The sequence below is a fragment of the Macaca mulatta genome, chromosome 18 (genome assembly GCF_049350105.2).
Source record: "Macaca mulatta isolate MMU2019108-1 chromosome 18, T2T-MMU8v2.0, whole genome shotgun sequence".
In the NCBI taxonomy this organism is placed as follows: Eukaryota; Metazoa; Chordata; class Mammalia; order Primates; family Cercopithecidae; genus Macaca; species Macaca mulatta.
Window position 1 is genome coordinate 55051601 of NC_133423.1, and position 22070 is coordinate 55073670.

Consider the following 22070-nt stretch of genomic DNA (forward strand, 5'->3'; position numbering starts at 1 on the left):
CCTTCCTGCAAGCTCCTCTTTTTCCATGTCATTTCCTCTGCCTGGAGAGTCTCCATTCATCCTTGGAGGCCCAAATCCAACATCACTTCCTCTGAACAGAGTCTCTGCCCCGCTCGGGGAGCTTTCCAATCCATCCCCATCCACACCCAGCACTGCCCTTGGGGCCCAGGCTGCTCCCTTAACGCCACAGTTCCCATCTTGGATTCCCAACCTGTACCTGCTTTCCTGTTCCTGCGCCTGTGCCTGGGACTGGCCCAGAGCAAGGATGAGTGGGAAGGAGGCAGCTCCCCCTCTGCTGAGCAACCTTGCTGGCCTTGGCATTTCCAGAGGCACTAACAGATCATTCTGGCAGCTCCCACTCCAGCCATATCACCTCCATGCCCCTCCAGAAAGTCTTCAGCCTAGCTCACCCTGCGGGGTACATTTGGAAAGAGGAGAAAGCCTCACTCTCTGGTCAGGGATGTAGAAAGGAAGTGCTGTGTGGAAGGTGCTTTGGCCCCGGCAGTCGCCGCCGGCGCAGGTGTGAGTGTGGGCGTGTGTGGAGCGAGGTGTGTGTCCACCGGAGCGGGAATGTGAGGCTGCTGCGAGGGCTGTGCCTGCGTGAGTCCGTGTGAGGCTCCAAAAGGTTTGTTGACCTTTCGCCAGAAAACGAGGCTGAGAAACAGAATGTCTGTGTGAGCTCCTGCTTCGGGATGGATGTGTTTTAGGATTGGAGGGTTTCTGCTGGGGCGCATGTGTGTGGGCGTGCAGAAGGACACATGCCTTTGTTGTTGACCTGCAGGGATCCGGAACTGTGGGCTGCCACATTCCATCAAAAATGGGCAAGCCTGGGTGATAATAGAAAAAAACGGTATTGTTCTTTATTCTTTAATTCCTCATGAAAACAGCTGTTGTAAAGAGGAAAGGGCTGGAGTGCAGGGGAGATGAGTTCTCTCTAGGGCCCCGAAGTTTACTGTGGTTCAAGCACCCTTTTTTTAATCAAAGGCATTTGTGGTATGTTCCCACGATCCCACCAGGGGGCGCCATGCAGGTGGCATCCTCTTCTGGTGGCTGAAGGAGCACAGTGTGTTTAATGGTGAGCCTGGTGTGGCCCACCCTGTGCCCAGCACAGAAGAGGCAAAATGATGCCGAACGCTCTGCTCCACCCTTCAGAACACTGTCAGCCTATGCAGAGGACACCAACCGGCTGGATGACTTGGGGAAGCCACCCAATCTTTCTAGGTCTGAGTTCCCTAATTTCTATCATGAAAATCACATGTGTGAGCTCTTTATATGCTGTGAATTGCTATAAATCATCCAAGTTGTATTATTAATGACAAACCAATGATGTGAGTGGGAATGACCTTCGGAGTCCTTTGCCACAATAAAGTCCTATGACTCCTAATTCACAGATGAAATAATTAAGAGGATAATAAAAATATAGGATGGCTCAAGTATGCAGTTTGGACTATATGTCCCGTTATATTTCAGAAAAGAGCTGGGATGACCAGAAAGGACTCCATGGAGCAGGGAGGACAGAAGTTGGTTGTGTGTGTAAAGAGAGAGGACCTCAGGAAATGAGTAAGAGGAGGAAGGCTTGGGGAGCTAGGACAGTGTGAATTTTCCTCCTGGAGTTGGGGATGAGAACAGGGAAAATGTGTCTGGAGATGGAGGAGGCTTTTCTCACACTGCTGTGCTTCAGAGCCTCTAGCCCCTTACATCCTGCGGGCTCCAATCAACTCCATGCAGATCAGTTGCTCTGAAATCCTGCACATGCCAGGCATGGCTTCAGGCCCCAGCAAGTCCCCAGCTTCCCAGCTCCCTAGAAAGGCCCTGCCTCTTCCCAGCCTACCCACCAGAATCCTCCCAGGGTGTCAGGACCTAGCCTCATGCTCCCTTCCTCTGTGATGCTCCTCTAGGTTGCTGTAAACCACATTGATCTTGCCCTTGCCTGAACCTCTGCAGGTCAACAGCACCGGAAGTCTAAACCCTGGCTAAAGTGTGGGCATCAGATCAGCATCACCGGGATCTGTTAGAAATGCAGAGTCTTGAGCTTACTCCAGATCATCTGAGCCACATCACTCAGATAGCACCCACCACCTTTTAACAAGATCCCTGGGAGATTCGTGGGCACAAGAAGTTCAACCACCAATGGCCTAATGTTAGGCTTTAAATGATATTGTCTTAGTTGGAGCACTCCCAGAAGCAGACTCTAGACAAGCAAATTTGAGCGCAAATAGTTTCTTTGTGGGGGTGATCCCAGGAATTGGGTCAATAGTGGAGACAAGGAAGAGAGGAAATCAATAAGGGGTGTCTTATCAGGCAGACCAGCTACCACTGCAGGTGTTGCTGAACCCCACTGGGACTCTAGAGCCAGTGTCAGTCATACTCCTTGGAGTCATCCCACCCAAAGGGCCAGAGAACTGGGTTATTCATGCACCAATTTCTGCCAGGTTGTGGCCAAGGATGTGCCCAGGGGTCTTCTGCTCTCTAGCTTTTCTGGTTTACGGCATGGGTGGGCAAAGTGGGCTCCACCGTCAGAGGAAGCCCTCGAGCTGGAAGTGCTGGTGCTGGCAGTTGGAAGTCAGCCCACTGTCACTGAGGTGGGGAAGAGAAGGGGTCATGGGCAGACACCACCTACATCTACTGCAGATCGAGCCTGGCAGCATCATCCCAAATAAGAGAGCAGATCAAAAAATCCTGTCTCTCTAACCCCGATGACAGTTCCCATTCACTGTGTACTCGCTATGAGCCAGACACTTCACAAATATTATCTCATTTATTTAAGACAGCATCACCCAGGTCTTAACCAAGCCTTATTAGTGCTATTGTATGGAAGAGGAAACTGAGGCAAAGGGGCTTGCTCAGACCGGAAAACCATGGAGAGATCTGGCTCCAGAGCCCATGCTCCTTCCTCCTCATCCTAGGGCACCAACCCTGTAGAAAGCCAGAGCTGCATGAGGGCAGGAATCATCCCTGTCACCCCAAGGCCACACACCAGGCTCTTCTGGCAGAGGACTCTGGCATGATTGCTAGACACCCGGGGTCCCTATGGGGCAGGGCAGTGACCCTCGAGGTGTCACCCCACACCTAGCCTGCCTCTGTGTTAGAGAAGTCGTGTTCTGAATGGAAGGCAGAGCCTGATTCCATCCCCAGCTCTGCCTGGAGCCTTACTGTGTGCCCTCGGGAAGCCACTTAACCTCTCTGAATTGCAATTTCTAAGTGGCCACCCTTCCACTTAGAAATTCATTTGGCTGCAGTGGCCTCAACAAATAACGCTTTGGGTTTTTTGCACATCACAGAGTCTGGGGCCTCGTGTTGCTTCAGCAACATAACCAGGCAACAGCAGCAACATAACAGACTCCCTCTCCTCACTGCTGTCGGAGGGCATTGCATCTGTCATCAAGCAGAGCAGGTCCAGCTGCCTCTGTCCCTTCTATCTGGAATGCAAAAGGTTTCCAAGAGGCCCCCTCTCCAGGAGACATCTAAGTATGTCTCATTGGCCAGAACTATGTCACAGGGCCACCCTAGCTGCAAGGAAGTCTGGGAAAGAGGATATCTTGCCAAAGACTATGCACATGTCTTCCATGAACAAATCTGTGCTCTTCAGTGAAGAAGAAGGGCCGGATAATATTGGTAGGATCTGGAAGAGTCTGCCCTCACACAGCCTGGTAGAGCTGGTCAGGGGTTACAGAAGAGCAAGCTGGCTGGAGCAGCAGCCGCCACCTCCCCGCCCCACAACACGTGCGGCATTTGCCTTCAGCTTAGATCACACCCTGATGCTTCCATGAGGACGCTTTGTCAAGAAAGCAGTCTTAGGGTGTGGTCCAGAGGAGCTTCTTCATGCAGCGCTGCTAACTCTGCATGTTTATTCCAGCTACTGACAGGGTTTCCAATTCTGTGAGATTCATAAGGGGGAAGGGAATAAAATTTCAGCTACCCTTAGGTAGCGTATTTGTGTCCTGTGTGTCTTTCTCGAGTTTGTGCCCTTCTGTGCCTTTGTGTGTGGCTTAAATATTGAAGAATCAAAGGCCGCCATGCCAGCAGACAGCTGTGCCACACCACAGGCATTCCACAGGCGATTCTGCACTCCCACTTTTTTGACAGTTGCACCAGTGGTCTCACACCCTCTGAAAGTGGGTCGGCCAGCTTTCAGGGCCAGCAGCAATGGCACCAACTTTATTTTCAGAGACTGAAGCAGGACCTCTTTTGTAAAGGGGTGTGGGGTGAGGCAGGGGTGCTCTGTGCAAAGCCTGCCTCAGATTGACCCTCCTGGTAAGTTTCAGCATGGCTGAGAGCCTGGAAGGAGGGGACCAGGGACAGCACGGGCTGGCCTGTGCTGCCCTGTACTCCTGAGGCCCTCCCTCATAGCCTCTGCCAGTGGCCTGGGCTGTCCCACAAGGTAGTGAGCCTCTGGTCACAGACATGTTCAAGCAGTCTGAGTCACAGGGTTCAGGGGTTGATGCAGGTAATTCCAACATTGGACCAAATCAGTTCTGGGGGCGAGTTAAGATCCCATGATTTTTTCTAAGTTTTACTAGCTTAACCATCATAAATGCCCACATAGAACTAGTCCCAGTCCCCAGCCCCAGCCAGTTTAGCTAGGTCCCAAATTCCCTAGCCTCTAGCCTGGACTAATCCTCATCTCTGCTTCAGGCCTCCCAATTTCTCCCTTCTCTGAAGACCGTCAGGCCTTAGAGGCCAAACCCTCCATGCCACTGGGCAGGCTCAGGCCTTAAATTTAACAACCCAGCCTCCAATCCCAGCTCCACCACTCTGAGCTGTGTGACCTTGGGCTAATCACTTAACTTCTCTGTGCCTCAGTTTTCTCATCTCAGCCCTGGGGTGCCAATAGTTCTTTTATCCAGGGGCTGTGTATGGATAGCGTGAAGCATGCAAAGTGCCGAGCATCCTGCTACTCTTGCACACAGGAAATGTGCATAATGACAGTCTCTCTACGGCTGCCACTCTTGCTGCAGTGACTCTGTCTCCAAGAAAGGAGTGAATCTTCCTACCTGGCCCTTCTGATCCATCCGTGGCCGCTGGCTGCCCAGGTCTAGAGGGCAGCCAGCGCGGGGTGCATAGCAGCAAACCTCCCAGTTCGATAGCCTAGTGTAGGGCTGGCCACAGGGAGGGACCAACAAACCCCACCACACTGAATGGAAACCATTGTGAGAGTGGCGGGCAGGTCCATAAGGATGCTGGAGCAGGCCCTGCCAAGGCCTGGCTGTGCTGGAAGAGGAGGGCTCAAGATCACCACCTTCATGCCCCCACAAGAGGTGTTAGTTAAATTTGTCCTCATGGTTTGCACAATCCCCCACATGAGACCTACGTCATACCTCCCTCTCCACTCCCTATTCACCGTTCTTCACACCGAAACAGGGCAGCACCCCTGGAATCCGGGCGAGCACAGCCCAGACGATTGAAAACCCTAACCAGGGAGAGCAGGGGCAGAGTCATGCCCTGGACACCCTCATGGATTAAGATGGTCCGGGAGGCCCTTCAAGGCCAAGAGACAGAGGGTCTGAAATGAATATGCATTCAGCCTCTCCCAGCAGCACTGACAGCTGGCATCCAGCAGCTGGAACAGCTCAGAGCCTGGGAGAAGGTTTGTAATTCAATTCAGTAAGTGTTTCCTGAGCACCCACCAGGAGCATAACTCCACACTAGGTGCTGCTTGACAGGTGGAAGTGAGGAGAGGGCGAGAACCCTGCTGCCCGTGGGGCTTCCCTCCTGTGGAGGAGAAAAGATGTACATGCCAAGCAATTAGAGGACAATGGATCGAGACTCCAGACTGCAATGTAGAACTGGGAGTGGTTTGGGAGTGCTTCAAGACAGGACTGCTTACTGAGTGTCACACTGCCTGGGCAGGAATTGGCAGGATCTAGGTGGATGGAGGGGGCTGGAGATGTCACTGCTGTGAGGTGACAGCAGGGGCAAAGGGAAGGAGGAGGGAGAGATCAGGGAGCACTGGCTGGAGTTCAGGAAGGGCTTGGGGGCTGAACTTAGCATGAGTTGGGACCCCCGTGGGTAAGGCCTTACACATCCCACTGAGGAGCTTGTTCCCTTTCCTTTGGGTTCTTGGGAGCTCATGAAGCTTCCTAAGTAGGAGAGTGTCCGCTTCCACATGGTACGTGGCATGGTCTGGATGGGGAAGGCCTGTGCCAGTCCTGATGAGAGGACTGAGGTGGAGAAGTGACATCAGGAACAGGAGCTGGGACCAGTGGAGAGCCTGCCTCAGTCCCCCTTCCCAGAAGCAGCCTCAGTGGGCACAGGCTGGCAGGAGCTACTCACTTGGTTTGGGGCAAGTCCTGCTGGTGGAGAGCTGAAGGGAAACTTGGTTCCCTCTGGGCCCTAAAGCTGGTGAGGGAAGTGGGCATTGCCCTGACCACTTGAACATTTGTTGCACCTGAAGAAGAAAGTCTCCATTCAGGGCAGACCACGCAGTGCTGGAGAGGTTTCCAAACCACCTCATCTCACTACTGCTTGTAGGGATTTCTTTGACATTCAGATTTATAATAAACGTAAAGAAAGAGGTTCTCTCTCTCTCTCTCTCTCTCTATCTCTCACACACACACACACACACACACACACACACACACACACACACACACAGAGTCATGAAGAGTCAGAATCTGCCTGGGATCCATGTGTTGCACATGCTCCCTGGGTTATTTCACTGCTCCTCCAGCTTCAGAAACCCTGTGTGCTCCTCTATTCTTTGTCCAGCATTGTCAGAAAATACTGATTCCTCCTCTTGGGCTAGAAGAGTTTGATCCATGAGGAGGGCCCCACTCTGCCATTATGTTTCCCTCCTGAGGGTCAGGGAACTTCAGAAAAGTGGAGTGGGAAGGGATGTAAGCATCACTCGCCTAGAGAGTTGGACACCGCGCTGCTGGGATGCCACATTTGGGTCTGTTCTCATTTGCAACATGGCCTTTATCTTGAAAAGGCTCCATGATTGATAACCAAGTAAACCTACCCTAATTCAGAAGAGCTGGGGAAGACACCCATTTCCATTAACAACCGTATTATGGGGTGCGCTCAGTGAAGTTTTATTGCTTTTGAGTAGACAACCCAACAGTGCTTCCAAGTTAACGTCTAACACTGCTTTAATGAGCAGATGCAAAGCCTGCACAGCAGGCTGATGAACCAGCACAGTGATGAAGTGACACAGAGGATTCGTAAGCCACTTGCAAACACTGGTCTTAGGTTGACAACATATTCCTGCACATAGAACTTTGTCTATACTATTTATTTGCTAATCAAAATTTTCGATAGATTTTTCAAAGACCAACTTTACATCTAAAGTTCAAATTACCCTCTATTCTGACTCGGTAGTGTTGAAATATACAAAGACTTCGGCCAACTCCTTAAGTATTCAGTATCTAACAGATGCAACGAACTTGCGGTGGCCAAGGCACAGAGGGTCATGGTTCTTGCAGAAAGCCTTTCTTGATGGGCTTGAACCCTCATTCTCTAGCCATCCCCCAGGGATTCACTGGGGCTGTCCTGCGTTATGAAGTGGCAGTGGGGGCTACCTCCCACTGATGCCCCTTAATACTCTCAGACCCCATGGAGTTTTGCTATTGGTTTGTGTGCTCCAGCCTGCACCATGCCTGAATGTTCCTCAAACTCTTCTAGCTCCTGTTAAGTCAGTGGGCAAGAACCTGATCCATCACTGATAGATAAATCAATGGAAGCAAACCTGCTATCTGGCCACTGTTTGAGCCCTCCCTCACTCCTGCCCAGAGGTTCTGGGAAGACAGTGTGTGCCATCTTCTTCTATTCTTATTAAACTATTTATCTGGGAGAACTTAATATTTTCTTTTTGGATAAACTGAGCTAATGCGATGTGCTTGTTTTAATTTGCAAGGTTAACTGATCTAATTATCTGCGGCGTTTAGTTAAATCCTTGTGCCTGGGCCGGCTGCAGGTGTGGGCTTTGAATCCTGCCAACAGGAAATCTCTTAAAACGAGCTGATCTAACTCAGCGGGTCTGCTGGTATGAGGGATTTTCTAATAATGCATGAATTTATTAACGGCCAAAGATAAATAGAGGATGTATTTACATTAAACAAATTCACAAGGAACTGTCTGCTGCTTCCCCGGCCCCCCTCCCAGCAGATACATCCCCCAACTCCACATCACTGTCTGGGCCATACAGGTGGAGCAGAGAATGACTCTGAGGCACTCCTTCCAGCTACAAGTAGAGACCCCTGCCATCATGACACGAAGGGGTAAGCAGGTCAGGCAAGGGTTAAAGATTAGATTTTAGTTGGTCCCAGACTCCAAAGGAGCCAGTGGTGTTGCCCTGCTCCCTAAAAGTTGGCACAGTCTTGCAGTTAACAGGTCCCTCCCTCTAAAGAAGGAAAGTGACGATCCCACTTTCCCTAAGCTGGGAAGATGGTCCCAGGAAATCTGAGTTTGGAACTGAGTGCTACACTTTCAGGGAAGTATGTCCAGAGAAGGTGGCCAGGAGAGGTGATATGGTTTGGCTCTGTGTCCCCACCCAAATCTCATCTCAAATTATAATACCCGTAATCCCCACATGTCGAGAGTGGGACCTAGTAGGAGATGGTTGGATCATGGATGTGGTTTCCCCCATGCTGTTCTCGTGATAGTGAGTGGGTTCTCACAAGATCTGGTGGTTTTATAAGGGGCTCTTCCTCCTCTGCTCATTGGCTGTCTCTCGCCTGCTGCCATGTAAGATGTACCTTTGCCTCTGCTTGCCTTCCACCATGATTGTAAGTTTCCTGAGGCCTCCCCGGCCATGCTGAACTGTAAGTCAATTAAACCTCTTTTCTGGTCAAATTATCCAGTCTCCGGTATGTCTTTATAGCAGTGTGAGAATGGACTAATACAACAGGAGAAGGAAATCCTTCCTCCTGAAGCTAGTTGAATGGCTGATGCCATCCATCTTCCAGAAAACAGCCTTGGCGGATATAGGTGTGGCCAGATTGAGGCGGCAGGAGGAAAATCTTGGGAGGCAGGTAGAGGGGACTCACCCCACACAGATGTCCTGAGAGCCTGGCTTCCCAACCCCTGCCCTGCCATGGCCCTGACCCACTAGTAGCTGCCCCATCCCTCTTCTGGGGCTCCAGAAACCCTCGCAGAGGCTAGGCCTCTGAGGCCAGCACTGTTCAATGGGAGTGGAATTAGTACTCCAGAAATGCACTTTGCTTGAAATACCATTCAGCTGCATTGTTTGAAACACAGCTTCAGGATCAGGCCAAGCAGCCAAAGATGCATTTGAAATGCATTTCCCATTACCTAGGGCCCAGGTGCCCTGACAGCCCGAGTCACTCAGTACTGACCTGTTTTCAACTAGCATGGAGCTCTCCCTCTTCCACGTGAACGATCCTGGATAAAATCGTACTTGCAAAGGCCCGTGTAGAATATGCACACACATGCAAGATGTACTTGTGCACATACAGATGTAGCTGCACACTCATCACTCAAACACACACACATGCACGTACATACACACACCAGAGTGCATGCCATATAGGTGCACACAGAAGTATGTGTACATAACAGATGAAGTGAACATATAACACACATGGGAGAGACACATGACATCCTACACATGTCCACATGTGGGCACACGAACACACATGTGCACACACTTTGTCAGACTCCTTTGAAATTGAAAGAGAATGTAGTTCTTTAGGGACAGCTGAAGATAAACTCTTGATTTCTGATTTCCAGAGCAGTTTGGACAAGGTCCTCTGAAATGCATTAAAATGCTAATCACAGCATCTGTCTGAACTCTGGCAGCTGTGTGACTTGGGGAGAAATGGAAACAGAATGAATTCTGAAGCCTGGGACTCTTCTTTGACTCTCCTTCCCTTGCTCTCTCCTTTATCTCTCCACTGCCCTCCCCTGCCTGCTCCCCTGTGGGCTCTACTCAATACCAGCCTCTGTGCCACCTCATCCTCAGTCTGGTCCACAGTGGCCATTGACTCTGCCTGACTTTCCCGAGTGCATGGCTCCCATTGCTAACAAATAAAGCCACCACACTTATTCTGGCTGTGCCCAAAACTCCCTGCTGTGGAGTTGCCCCAGCCCATGTTCAGGATGGGCAGGGCCAAGTTCCAGACATGGCCTGCATCCCAGAAATGGCCTCCTGCCCTCTGGGACCCCTGCTCTCCACAGGTGAGAGTAGAGAAAGTGCCTGCTAACAAGGTACAGATGGTAGAAGTACTCTGTTTAACCTAAAAGAAGTGAGCTCTGATGTGGAATATCAGGCAGTGTACCAAGCAGGACAGGGAGAATGTTTTAACCAGAGTAGCTTTCTGACACTCCATAATGACCCATATATTGACAAGGGATGGGATCAGGTGGGGGTCTGAGAGTCACACTCCTGAATACCCTTCACTGACTCAGTCACTCATCTTGTGACCATTAGCTCCTCCCCAATCCCCACTACCTCCCACTCTGACCTCAGGATCTGGGACAACACTGGCTCCTGACTCCCCCACCTATGAGCATGTGGCTCCACACCTGCTCAGTGGCTCCACTAGTTTCCTTTGCCTGGCGTCCTCCTATGTCCACCCAAAGCTCCTCCCACCAGGTCAGTCCTTGACCAGCATTCCAAACTTAGCTCACATGCCACCTTCTCCAGGGAGCCTTCCCCAATCTGGATAAGATGCCCTCTCCTGCATGCCTAGAATTTCCTATGCCTACCTCAGTTTACCAGAGTTTAACATGACCACTCCACCCTAGCCTGTGCTCTCTTTAAGAGCAGGGACTGGGTCCTACCTATTCATGTGGACCCATCATTGGCACAAGGCTGGCCTGCTAAGTTCTCAGTAGCTGTGAGACTGGTGGAATGCAGTGGGTGGCTGCATGGGTACATGAACCCTTGGGACCAGACCCACTTTGTGGGAGTCCCTAAGCAGACATCCTGGGGGTTGTCTGCCCTTTCTGCTGGGACCTAGAACAGGCTCTGGTCAGGCTTGTGTAAGTATAGACCTTGCACCAGGCTTCATGCGCCCACATCCCCAACCCCGCCCCATGAAGATTGAAGCTCCCAGCATACCACAGTTCCATTTTTCCTCTTAGGCATCAAACTGTCATTTCACTAAACACCATCTGGAGACTCCTGGCCTCAGCCCCTCACTTCTCCCAAACTCTTATTAATGTGATGGGTGTTTATTCCTTCTTCCTCCTCTTCCACTTCCTTCAGAACATCTCAGCTCTGTGGCCTGCAGACATTCGTCTTATCTTCAGGGAGCTCAGCTCCGCTGGGGAGGGCAGCTGTCTCGCGCTTGGCTTTAGGCAGCTGACAGTGATAAAGAGCAGACAGAAAGAGCAGGCGCGACTCAGCAGGCCCCGTGTGGAGCCTTATCCCAGCTGTCCTGGAAAGGGGGATGTCAGAGGCGAGCTGAAGAAGGAACCCGGTTAAATGTGGTCCACAGTGGCCTTTGACTCTGCCAGCACTCCAGGATCCTCCAGGGCTCCCTGGCGCTATCAAACAAAGTCAGGATTCCTAACCCCGGCTCCTGGACTCCCATGATTCTGCTGCCAGCATACTGAGCTCTCCTTTCCTTCCTGTGCCCATGTTGTGGCTGTCATCTGAATGCATCCCCTGCCCCAATTGTTGCTTGTCCTTGAAGAAGTTCATGTCTTCCTCCTCCATGCAGCCTTTCCTGACTACCTCATGCATGCCAATTCCCTTCCATGACACTTACTGCATAACCACATGATTTTTGCTCTGTGCTCCAATCCACATTGCACTCTGTTTTATATCATGAATTTTATCTCCCTGAACCTACACAGACTCCTCTGATGGTACCCACAGAGCCATCCCAGCTCTGGGCACACAGTGGGCCCACAGTCAACCCCCACTGTCGTCAAGCAAAGCGGACCTGCAGCAGTGATCCCACTGAGACAAACCTCAGCTCTCTGAGGGTTGCCCAGTGGCCCTTGAGGTGCTGGCACACAGAGCCCTCCCCCAGTGTCCACATGGAGGCTGCCCATTCCCACCTTCCACCATAACCTGGCTGGCACTCGGGACCGGCTTTCTTCCCCTGGTAGAGCATTAAGCTAATGTGTGTTGTGTCTCATTAGTGGCATTCTGTTTGTGCCAGGGCCAGGCAATTTGATGGGTGGTTGATTGGATATTCTGTTTATTCATGGCAGGAAAAGCATTCTTTATTGAGGACTGGGCAGCACATTTCTGTCCCCATGGCACTAAGATCCTCCAGAAATCAAGCAATTGTAAATTAAGACTAAATAAATAATATATAATAAGCAATAAAGATTGCAGGCCTCCATGCAAAGAGCTTTCCTCAGGCATCTCCCCAACCTGAGACACCAGCCCGCCCAGAGCCTGCAGGAAGGTTGACAGGAATTGCCCTCTTTAATTGATATGTGAGGAAACTAAGTAAGGCCTGTGGAGGTTAAGAAACTTGCCCAGAAGCAGGATAATGGTGATCCAGCACGTGGCAGTGTCCTGAGGACCCGGGAGACCCAAGGAGACTCTTCACAGACCTGTCCATTTGCTGAGATTGCACACAAGGAAGTAGTTATCCCAGGAGAGCATCTGAGAACATCGGCTTGGGCTTTCTTCTCCTGTCCCCCTTCAGGCAGCATTGCCAGTGTGGGTGGGCCAAACTGGCTGAGTTTAGAAGTCTGAAGATAGTACTGTGGCCCCTGTTCCCTGTGAACCAGCCAGGGCAGGCTAAAATTTGGGCTTCTCCACTCCCCATCTGTTAGATGCCTCCCCTGGCAGGGCTGCTCCGTGGCCCACAGAGTGCCAGGGGCTCTGAGATTCAAAGGACTGTGATTCTCAGCCAGCCTGTCTGAGAAACACACCTCCACACCCAAAACAGCAGGCCAGCCAGAGCACCAAAGCCCACCCCAGGCAGAGTCCTGAGTCATGGGACAGATATGGACAAAGCTCTGATGTCTCCCCTGAGGGCTCACATATGGTCCAAGTATCCCACCATGCAGCCCCAGCCAGGGGCCTAGAAAGGGCTGCCTGAGTCATTCTGCAGCCAGAACAGTGGGAGGGGAGAGGCTGGGCATTGATGGGAGTCTTTAAGAGCCCCGAGCCGGAGGCATCAGAAAGCTTCCCAGATAGAAAGGCAGTGTGTGCAGCTTGGCTGTAGAGATGCAATCTACATGTCACTCAGCCCAGGCCCCACTCCAGCCAACCTTCCCGCCTTCCTTCACTCCTTTTCTGCTCTTCTTCTTCATCCTCGCAAAAACTAATTGTCTCTCTCACCAACCCGAGCCCCGTGCTTTCCAGAGGTTTATGCATGAAACTAATTATGCACCGCTAATTTAGAAGCTAGCAGCTTTCCCGTTACCGTTCATTTGATTTGGGTTGTTCTGCTGAGTGGCATTTCTGTAAATATGCCACAAGGCTGGGGGCCTGTCAGGGAGGGCAGCCTGAGTTCGGGGTCAGGAGGAGGGGCCTGGGTGTCTGGGGGTGGCAGGTGTGGTACACTTCATGTGGGAGAGGGGACAGGAGGGCTCCATTACCATAAACCAAGGAAGGCCTCATTAGCAGCCCTGGATGGCCCTACCAGGAGGTAGGAATATGACTGTAAACTGTCACACTCAGTTGGGTGGGGACAGATTAGAAAACACCCACAAAGGTAGGAAAAAAAACCTCCAGGTTGGCAGGAGTGTTTAGAGGTCCTGGACACTGCAGGCCAGGAGCTGGGACCCACTGAGCAAGGTCGGGGCTGGAGAGGAGCAGTGACAATAACAGTGGTCATTGCCCTGGGAAACTCCCTCCAAAGAAAGATCTCAGGCCCAGCTGGGTGATGGCACTGCAGTCCTGGAGGGCTGGCATCCTAGGATCCAGGAGGGAACAGGGGTAGGCAGGACTCTTTGGCCCGGGTCCAAAGACTTCTGTTTCCACTTCCAATTATAGCTTCTTTTGTGACCCTAGGGAGACAGTTTAATCTCCCCAGGCCTTGAGATACACTTCTGGTAATTGGGAAGAATCATTTCAAGTTGATCATGGGGTTCAGTAGAGACCCCATGAAATGAGAGACCTGAAGAGTTTTTTGTGAATTTCCTGACACAGTCCACAAACATGTCGAGTGCCTCTGAGGGCCCAGCAAGGGCTCTCTGGGGAGTTGCTTGGGCTCTTGGTTCTCTGACCTGCTGCAGCCAGGCCGGGTGCCATGGACATGTGAGGCTCCTGAACTCTCAGGAGGGCCCTGCACTTGGGTTAATGCTCTGCAGTCATCATCTTGAAATTCTTAATCGTTTTCGAACTAGGGACTCCACATTTCCAATTTGCACCTGCAAATCACATCGGACCCTGTCCTCATGGAGGAGGTTCTCTAGGGACTTCTGAGCATTAATTGTGTCTTCTGGAAAAGGAGTTCCCTGAGGACAAGGGCTGTGTCTTCTCCTCTAGTCCCCTAGAGTGCAGGTCCACAGAGTGCTCAACAGATAACTCAGGCATTTCAAATGGTTCTTACACATGGTGTACCTTGCATTGTCTAAAACAAGGGTGCCCAATCTTTTGGCTTCCTTGGGCCACATTGGAAGAAGAGTAATTGTCTTGGGCCATGCCTAAAATACACTAACACTAATGATAGCTGATGAGCCAAAAGAAAAAAATCGCAAAAAAGAAATTCATAATATTTTAAGAAAGTTTACAAATTTGTGTTGGGCCAGGGGTTGGACAAGTTTGAATAAGTCAAATCTTATCCATCTAGCATGCACACTGCCCTTTTACTTCCCTTCATGGCCCTAGTAAGCATCTTCCAACAACCCTACTCCCCTCTCCCAGCAAACACGGGGGCCCCAGTTCTCACTTCAACATAGAAAAGTAGATGTCAGCACTTGCTGCAACAGCAACTCATGGATGCTGACAACCCCACTGTTGACTCCAATCTCTGGTAGCTAGGAGCCTGCCCAGCTGGCAGCTCAGAGATCTCAGGGTGCATCCACCAGGGAAGGATTAGGAGAAAAATCAGACAATGCCTGCAGGGCTTGTGGACAGAGAGCCAGAGAGGAAGGCCTCCGGAGGAGCAGACACAAGGGCGAGGAGAGGAGATGTGGCACCAGGAGATGTTTTCCAGTGATGGAAAGCCCAGCTTGCTGCCTAAAGGGAGGAGTACCAGTGATGCTTGCTTCTCCTTTTCCCTACTTGAGACCTCCAGGCAATGCCAGAGAAGCCTTTCTGGGTCAGGGGTGGGCAAATGGATACAGAGGCAACCGCCAGATCATCCTCCTACCTCTGCTGAGCTCTCAGGGTGCTCCAGGGAGTCAGCAGGGCTCACGGTAGAGTGAAGCTTATCACCTACTCTCTTCTGCTCTGCCACCCATTTGCTGTAGACCAAGTATCAATTACTGTCTCTGTGCCACATTTCCCTCATGGGTAAGATGAACTTGGTCCTCCCAGGACCCCTTTCTGCAATACCATTCTGACCCCCTCATTTTCCCCTAATCATGCCTTGTCCTTCTCAGCATCCTCACCAACAGTCAGACATATGCAGCTTCTAATTCCAATCCAACCAGAGCACCCATGTGGCCTTGTAGCTAGTCTCCTACCTGCACTGGCCTGTACCTCCATTTCTGCAAAATAAGCATGACAATACCTTCCTTTGCACGGCTGCCAAGAGGAGGGGGTAATGGCAGCCACTCACTGAGCAGAAGCTACTGCTGGGACTCGGTGACCACAGACCATTCTGGCATACAGCCACATTGCTTAGCAGGACAGCTCTGGCTGCCTGAGACGATACGCCTCCTTTCACCAGCACTAAAATCTACCCCATCTGATATGGTTAGGCTTTGTGTCCCCACCCAAATCTCATCCTGAATTGTAGTTCCCATCATCCCCACTTGTTGTGGGAGGGACCCGGTGGGAGGTAATTTCATCATGGGGGCGGTTCCCCTCATGCTGTTCTCATAGTGAGTGAGTTCTCACAAGATCTAATGGTTTTATAAGGGGCTTTTCCCACTTTTGCTCTGCACTTCTTGCTGCTACCATGTGAAGAAGGACGAGTTTGCTTCCCCTTCCACCATGACTGTAAGTTTCCTGGGGCCTCCCCAGTCATGCTGAACTGCCAGTCAATTAAACCTCTTTCCTTTATAAATTACCCAGTCTTGGGTATATCTTTATTAGTAGCATGAGCAGAGACTACTACGGCACTCTTGACAGCAAATCTCAAGCCCTGCCTCCACCCTGGGACTTGATAACTCCCATAGGACTTAATGGGGAATCAGCCTCCACACCTGTGGAGAACTAGTTGCTTCTGTGGGGTGGCTCCTGTCTTCGATATCTTCTCCCAAGCCTCTCATACCCCAGGCATGCAATAGACAGCAGAGAAGAGCTGCTGAGTGAAATGGACACTGTGTGAATTACATTCTTGGCCATCCACACTAGCGTGTGATGTATTATATGGCATTCCTTGTCTTTGATGCTGGTTTTTCCTTCCCTTGATGGAATCTCAGTGTCATTTTCCAGCAGGCTTTTTCCTTTCCCATAGCAAACCTTAGGAGACCCACCTCCCACATCCAATCAACCCACAGCTGTTACTTGGCATTGATGCCAAGTGTCTAAGACTGCCAGAGAGGCAGGCCTCATGCTGAGCCATAGTGACCAGACTTCTGTGGGAACCAGTGCTGAGTAATGGTTCAAATGGTAACCAGCATTAGCAAATAGTTCCTGTGATAATTGCAGCCTAATTTGTGTGTGTGCACATGAATTAGCATGCATCTGTATGCCATTAGCACTCTGAATTATCTCCTGAGCAGCAGCGCTTGCCTCGGGGCCCTGTGGACAAAGCCAACAGTGAGACATATCTAGAGCTCAGTTTCTTCTAAGAACAAAGGACCGATAAACAAGATTTCAAGGAGAGGAAAGAGTTTGCTTCCATACCACTCTGTGCTCCACAAGCTGAACTTCTGGCCATTCCATGGCACAGACGCAGAGAAAGTCAGGAAAATCCAGACTTCATCACTGTTGGTAGTTGGGCTGCATGATGTCCTCAGCTGGAACCTCCTGGAAAAGAAACAAGGGTAATTCAGGAACCCCTCGCTCAGCATAAGAGCTGTGTTCCTAGTTGGACTACAGAGAGGACGGTGTTCCATTTTAAATGTGTCCAGGGAGTTATTTGAAGAACTCCTTATATAAAGTGGGTGATCATTTCTGGACTTGAGTTTTCATATCACAGACTTCCTAAGTACAGAAACTTTTAGGGTTAAGATCTCTACACAGACCCACTCATGTTCAGACATGGCGAGCCCTGGGGTCACGGTGATTCTTAGGAAACTTCCCAAAGAAGCACCAGTGATACTGAGTCTATTTCTTCGACTTCCTCCCTCTTGGCCAGTACTGCCCATCCATTCAGAATTTGAACTGCTAGGTTTTTGTAAAAAGTACCTCAGAATTGCTATTTGATTTTCTATTTTTGGTTTTCTGTAAAGTCTTTCAATATGATAAACTGCACATCATGCCATTCAAACTCTGCCTTCCAGGGACATATGTATTTAGAAGAATGCATCTTCACATACACAACAAAACAAGTTGGTGTGGTGTTAGGGGCTGAGTGTCCAAAGTCGATGAGGATAGATGGGGGTGTTCCAGCGATGGCCAATGACAACCTTGCACAACAAGTGTCAAGACCTCCACCCACTCCCCACTCGGTGTGAGCACAGCCAACCCAAGGCAAAAGCTGCAAGACAGAACTGCTGAAGATGGGCATGCATCCCTCCAGGTTCTGAGGCCAAGGTCACATGGCCCACAGGCTCATGTGTGACAGGAGTTTGGGTCACACATGAACTTCATGGAGTTGAGCTCCTATGTGACCCAAACTCCTGTCCAGTCCTCATTCCTCCTACTTCCAGCACATCACATCCATGAATCCTATCAATGACTGTGGATATGAAAACATGAGGCCTCCATGCTAAGGAGAGAGTGAGTAGATGGAAGGACATAAGATCCTACTGAGACAGAGGTGAAGAGAATTCAGGTAACTGACTGTAAGTTCAAGAGCTCTGAGCAAAAGAGATGGGAGAGTTACCTACATAGACCATTAGCTCTCTGAGAGAGAGAACACAGAGCATTTTGGCTTTAGAGAGGTAACTGAGTCTAAGCATAGAGCCAGCATCATGGGGACACACTGGGACCAAAGAGAATGATGCGGAGCATGAACTCAGCAGCTCAATACAAAAACCTATGAGTGCAAGAAAACATTTTAAAACCCTGTGGTATGGCCCCACATCCTTGAAAATTCACCGCAAGGTAGGTAGTCTAGACATAAGAGGTAGAATCAGAAAGTGTCCCAGGCTCTGTCATCAGTGATGAGCCCTGAAAGCAATGTCAGACTCACAAATAGCAGCAAGTTCTCTGACCAAGGCAAGTTTTGCAAGAAATGAAGGCTCTGCAAGCAGAGCCGAGCTCTCCAGATAGCAACAAGCTTTGTGGATACTGATGAGCTCAGCCTACAAGCTTAGCGTCTACAAAAGACAATAGATTCTACAAACAGCAACTGGTTCTAAAACCACTGAAGAACTCTGAAAGCAAGGAGTAACTCTGCAAACAACAGGCTCCACAAACTGCTATGGGTTCTGCAAACCTTAATGAGCTTTGTAAGCAGTATCAGGCTCTGCAAACCCCAAGAAACTTTATAAGTGGCAGCAAGCTTTGCAGATCGTGATGAGCTCTGCATGTGATGCCCGGTTCTGCAAACAACAGACTCTACAAACAGCACAGGCTCTAAAGCCAGTGACGAACCCTTCAAGAAACAGCTGGCTCTGCAAACAGCAATAGGCTCTACAAATGTCAGCCGACAGGGATGAGAGCTCTGCACGTTATAACAGAGATACTGCAAACTGTAACAAGGTCTCCTATGTGTTGGTCCCCAAAAATAGCAGGTTGAAGAACCTCTGTCCATGCCAGGAGGTGAAATACCTGGCCATGCAGTACTCCTTCCACATAAGCCCAAAGGTGATAATGGAGCCCTCTCTTCAGCCACATTTGAATGGAAGATCAGTCCCCACCATGGGGAAATCTCCACTAGTGGTGCATCCTTACTAGGGCAAAGAAAACTCCCAGAGGCAAGAGTTCTAGTGTGCACCTGGAAAACTCAGAGGTGGCACCAGAGATGGTAGTGGAAGTGGCCAAAGCAGACACTCACATCTGCAGAGAGAAAGCAGGGCCTTAATGGGAAAAAAAGCTCTAGAGACAGGACAGCCTCAGCCACCAGCACAGAATGCTGCCACCCCCACTTCATGACCTTAGCTGTCCCAGGAAAGGGCTCCTTGCTCAAAATATCCTGCTGTCTGGCCTGTCTTTGATGCTCGAAGTCCCATCATTAAAACTTATACTGTTAGAGTTCACGCATGACCCTTATTGGAATGAAATCACCACCCACCCACCCACTCTGCCAACACCCTCAGCCTGACACCTCGGTGTGAATCAGCTCGTCACATCCTCTCCCTGGTGATAGACATCCAGGAGCAGCATTTGAAGGTGTGTGGGAGCCAGATTGTGCCTGGATCCTTGGAGCATCGGATATTATGCTAGAAAGGACTGGAGGAGGAGTGGGCAGGGATGGAGGACAGGAAGACAACTTGAGGGTCAGGCTTAAAAATGGAAGGGTCACATTTCACAGTCCTGCCAGGCCAGAGCCTTCTGGGAAAGCTGGGCTCAGAGGGTGGAACAGGCCGGTGGGCACCAGTGAGTGGGAGAAAGGAAAGGAGGAGGAACTGGAGATGGTCTTCGGGCTTCGGGATGTGAGGTCTTCTCCCAGATTGAGTTCCCAGACCCTGTCAATAGCAGGAAGCCTTGCTCAGTTAATTAATGAGGTATTCAGGCTGACCCTTGATCTCTGGAGCAAATCAAGGGCTTTGCGTGGCTCCTATTAATTCCCTGGATTTGTTCAGCAGCTGCCTGAGAAGTGGGTTGGTGGAAGACTCCTTTCCCCTCCTCTCTCCAGGTTCTGCACACTTCCAGATGCCCAGCGGCATTCTCAGCCCTGGGTCTCAGGGTGTGAGGGTCCCAGAAAGAGCTGACTCTGTGTCTGGAGGGGGCTTTCAGGAGGATTGGGATATTTTTAGGGAGACCACTCAGAGGAGGAGGAAGGCCTGGTAGATTCGGCCATGGCCTAGCTGGCAGCGAAGGGTCTCCTGAAGACAGCTCCAGGCAGGCTCTGGAGGCAACAAAGGCCACAGGGAGCCAGTGCCTCATCCCAGGAGGAGAGCCAGAGACATTCAGAGGCCCTCCTGCTCTATAGGAGGCACCCCGGCTTCTGCAAGCACCCAGTGATAGAAGCAGCCACCTCCTGCTTCCACTGCACCTTCCAGATGGGGGCAGGTCTCAGAAGCCTTCTCAGGAGAGACATCACCAGCGAGGGAGCTTCTGGGAGGGCCAGTGATGGAAGGCCTGGGAGGGGAAGATCAGGCTGTCCCATCCAAAGATGAGGAAGGGAGTGGAGAAGTGGAATGAAGGCTGAATCTGTAAACATGCGGGCCTGGGGCTAAAGGGGATTCCTGAGGTGTGGTCTCAGGCCATGCCTCTGGCCTGGTAAAGAAGATCACTAGACTGGCAGCCCAGAGAATGGCAGGTGGGTCTCTGCCTCTCACCTGTGCATGGCCACGGTGCATCAGGAATAGGCCCCAGATTGAGCATCCACAGGAGGGAACAGGCCTGGCTCTGTTATTCGTGGCTATGTATCACCTGATCACCTGGGCATCCATTTCCCCAGCTATAAATAGGGGCTAAGAAGACCCATCCTAATTTCAACCCAAAAGAATTCAGTCAGAAGATGGCAGCAGAAGCCTTTTGGGCAAGATGTGACCCTGCAGACAAGGGAGTCATGTTCATTGTGGATCTGGGTGGCCCTGAGCCCTTTGACGGAGTCCCCTGTGGGACTACCTGCTGTCAGACGTGCAGGGCTGGGCGGAGCAGGACAAGGCAGGTTGTTAACCCAGGTCCTACACACAAAGAAGCAAAGCCTCACTCCTCAATCCATACAGGGCAGTCAGAGCCCTGGGCCTGCAGAAGCAGGCTTGTCCTTTCAGGGGCTCAACAAGCCGGCAGTATGGGCCACCCCAGCAAGGCCGCTTCCAGAGTCCTTACCAAGCCCCACAATGGAGGGTTCTTTCAAGGCACAGAGATGGAAACAAGGCCTCAGAAGCAAAAGGCCAGACCAGGGTGTCTGCCCTGGAGAAGGAGGAAAAGGCCCAGGGACAACTAGATAGGGAGAAGCCAGGGGCAGCTGTGCAGCCAAAGAGGAAGGTGCCAGCACCAAAGCAGGACCGAGGCTCTGGGGTTCCCTCTGCCACAGGTGACCAAGGGCGGGTATGACACTCCAGAGGCCTTAGGAGGAGAACAGAAGCCACGGGGCCCAGATGCAGCAGCAAGAAGTTACTCAGCCCATTTCATGCTTCTGGAGATGCGAGAGTGAATGAAGAGTGAGCCCAGCCCTCAGGGAGCTTCCGGTCTGGGGGTGCAGAGAGTCTCCAAAGGAAGGAGGCTGCACGATTCTAGGGTGGAGGCTCCTCTGGCCCTCAGTGGCATCAGGGTGAGGGCACCTCTCTGCGGAGCCCTGGGAGAGTGAGGTAACTTCTGGGGCCCAAACCTCAGCCTGTCCCAGCTACGGGTGTATGATCAGTCATTCTCTGTGGCGAGATTTCCTGCAGTGACCCAGCCTGTAGACCTTGTCTGTGACCTAAAAGCGTGTGTCCTGCAGATCTGCTGCAGGGATCTGCCATCCATTTCCATCATCCTTGTCCGACTGCACATGCTCACATTCTGTGTCCACAGCGCTGATGTCACAGGGCCGGGGCAGAGGCGCTCTGGGCTCAGCCCTGTCAGCCCTGGCTCCTCAATTATGAGCCTGGAAAGAGAGGGGCTTCTCACTGGGAAGCACATTCCTTCCTGCCCCCTACAGCCCAGGCCTTGGCTGTGCTGTCCCACAAGGGTACAGTGACACCCTTGGTGGGAAGTGGACAGGAGTTGGAAGAAGAGGAGAGAAGGGAGAAGAGGTAGAATGATAAAGAGCAGGGGAGGCTCACTCGCAAGAACCCTCTGAGCAAATTAAGCCCTAAGACAAAGGAAGAGAGAATTAACTTTGGCCCAAATATTGGATGCTCTGCACTTGGTATGG

At 51.1% G+C, this 22070-nt stretch overlaps 1 protein-coding gene and 1 long non-coding RNA gene across 18 annotated transcripts in view; one reads left to right on the forward strand and one right to left on the reverse strand.

Moving 5' to 3' along the window:
* CELF4 (CUGBP Elav-like family member 4) overlaps positions 1-22070 on the forward strand; it is a 321222-nt gene that overhangs the window by 87487 nt on the left and 211665 nt on the right. The gene's annotated exons all lie outside the window — the stretch shown is intronic.
* The window catches only part of LOC144336404 (uncharacterized), a 127847-nt gene that overhangs the window by 83477 nt on the left and 22300 nt on the right, over positions 1-22070 (reverse strand). Inside the window, exon 2 of the long non-coding RNA XR_013408169.1 lies at positions 16838-16960. This is a non-coding gene — a long non-coding RNA (uncharacterized LOC144336404). The remainder of the gene's footprint in view (positions 1-16837; positions 16961-22070) is intronic.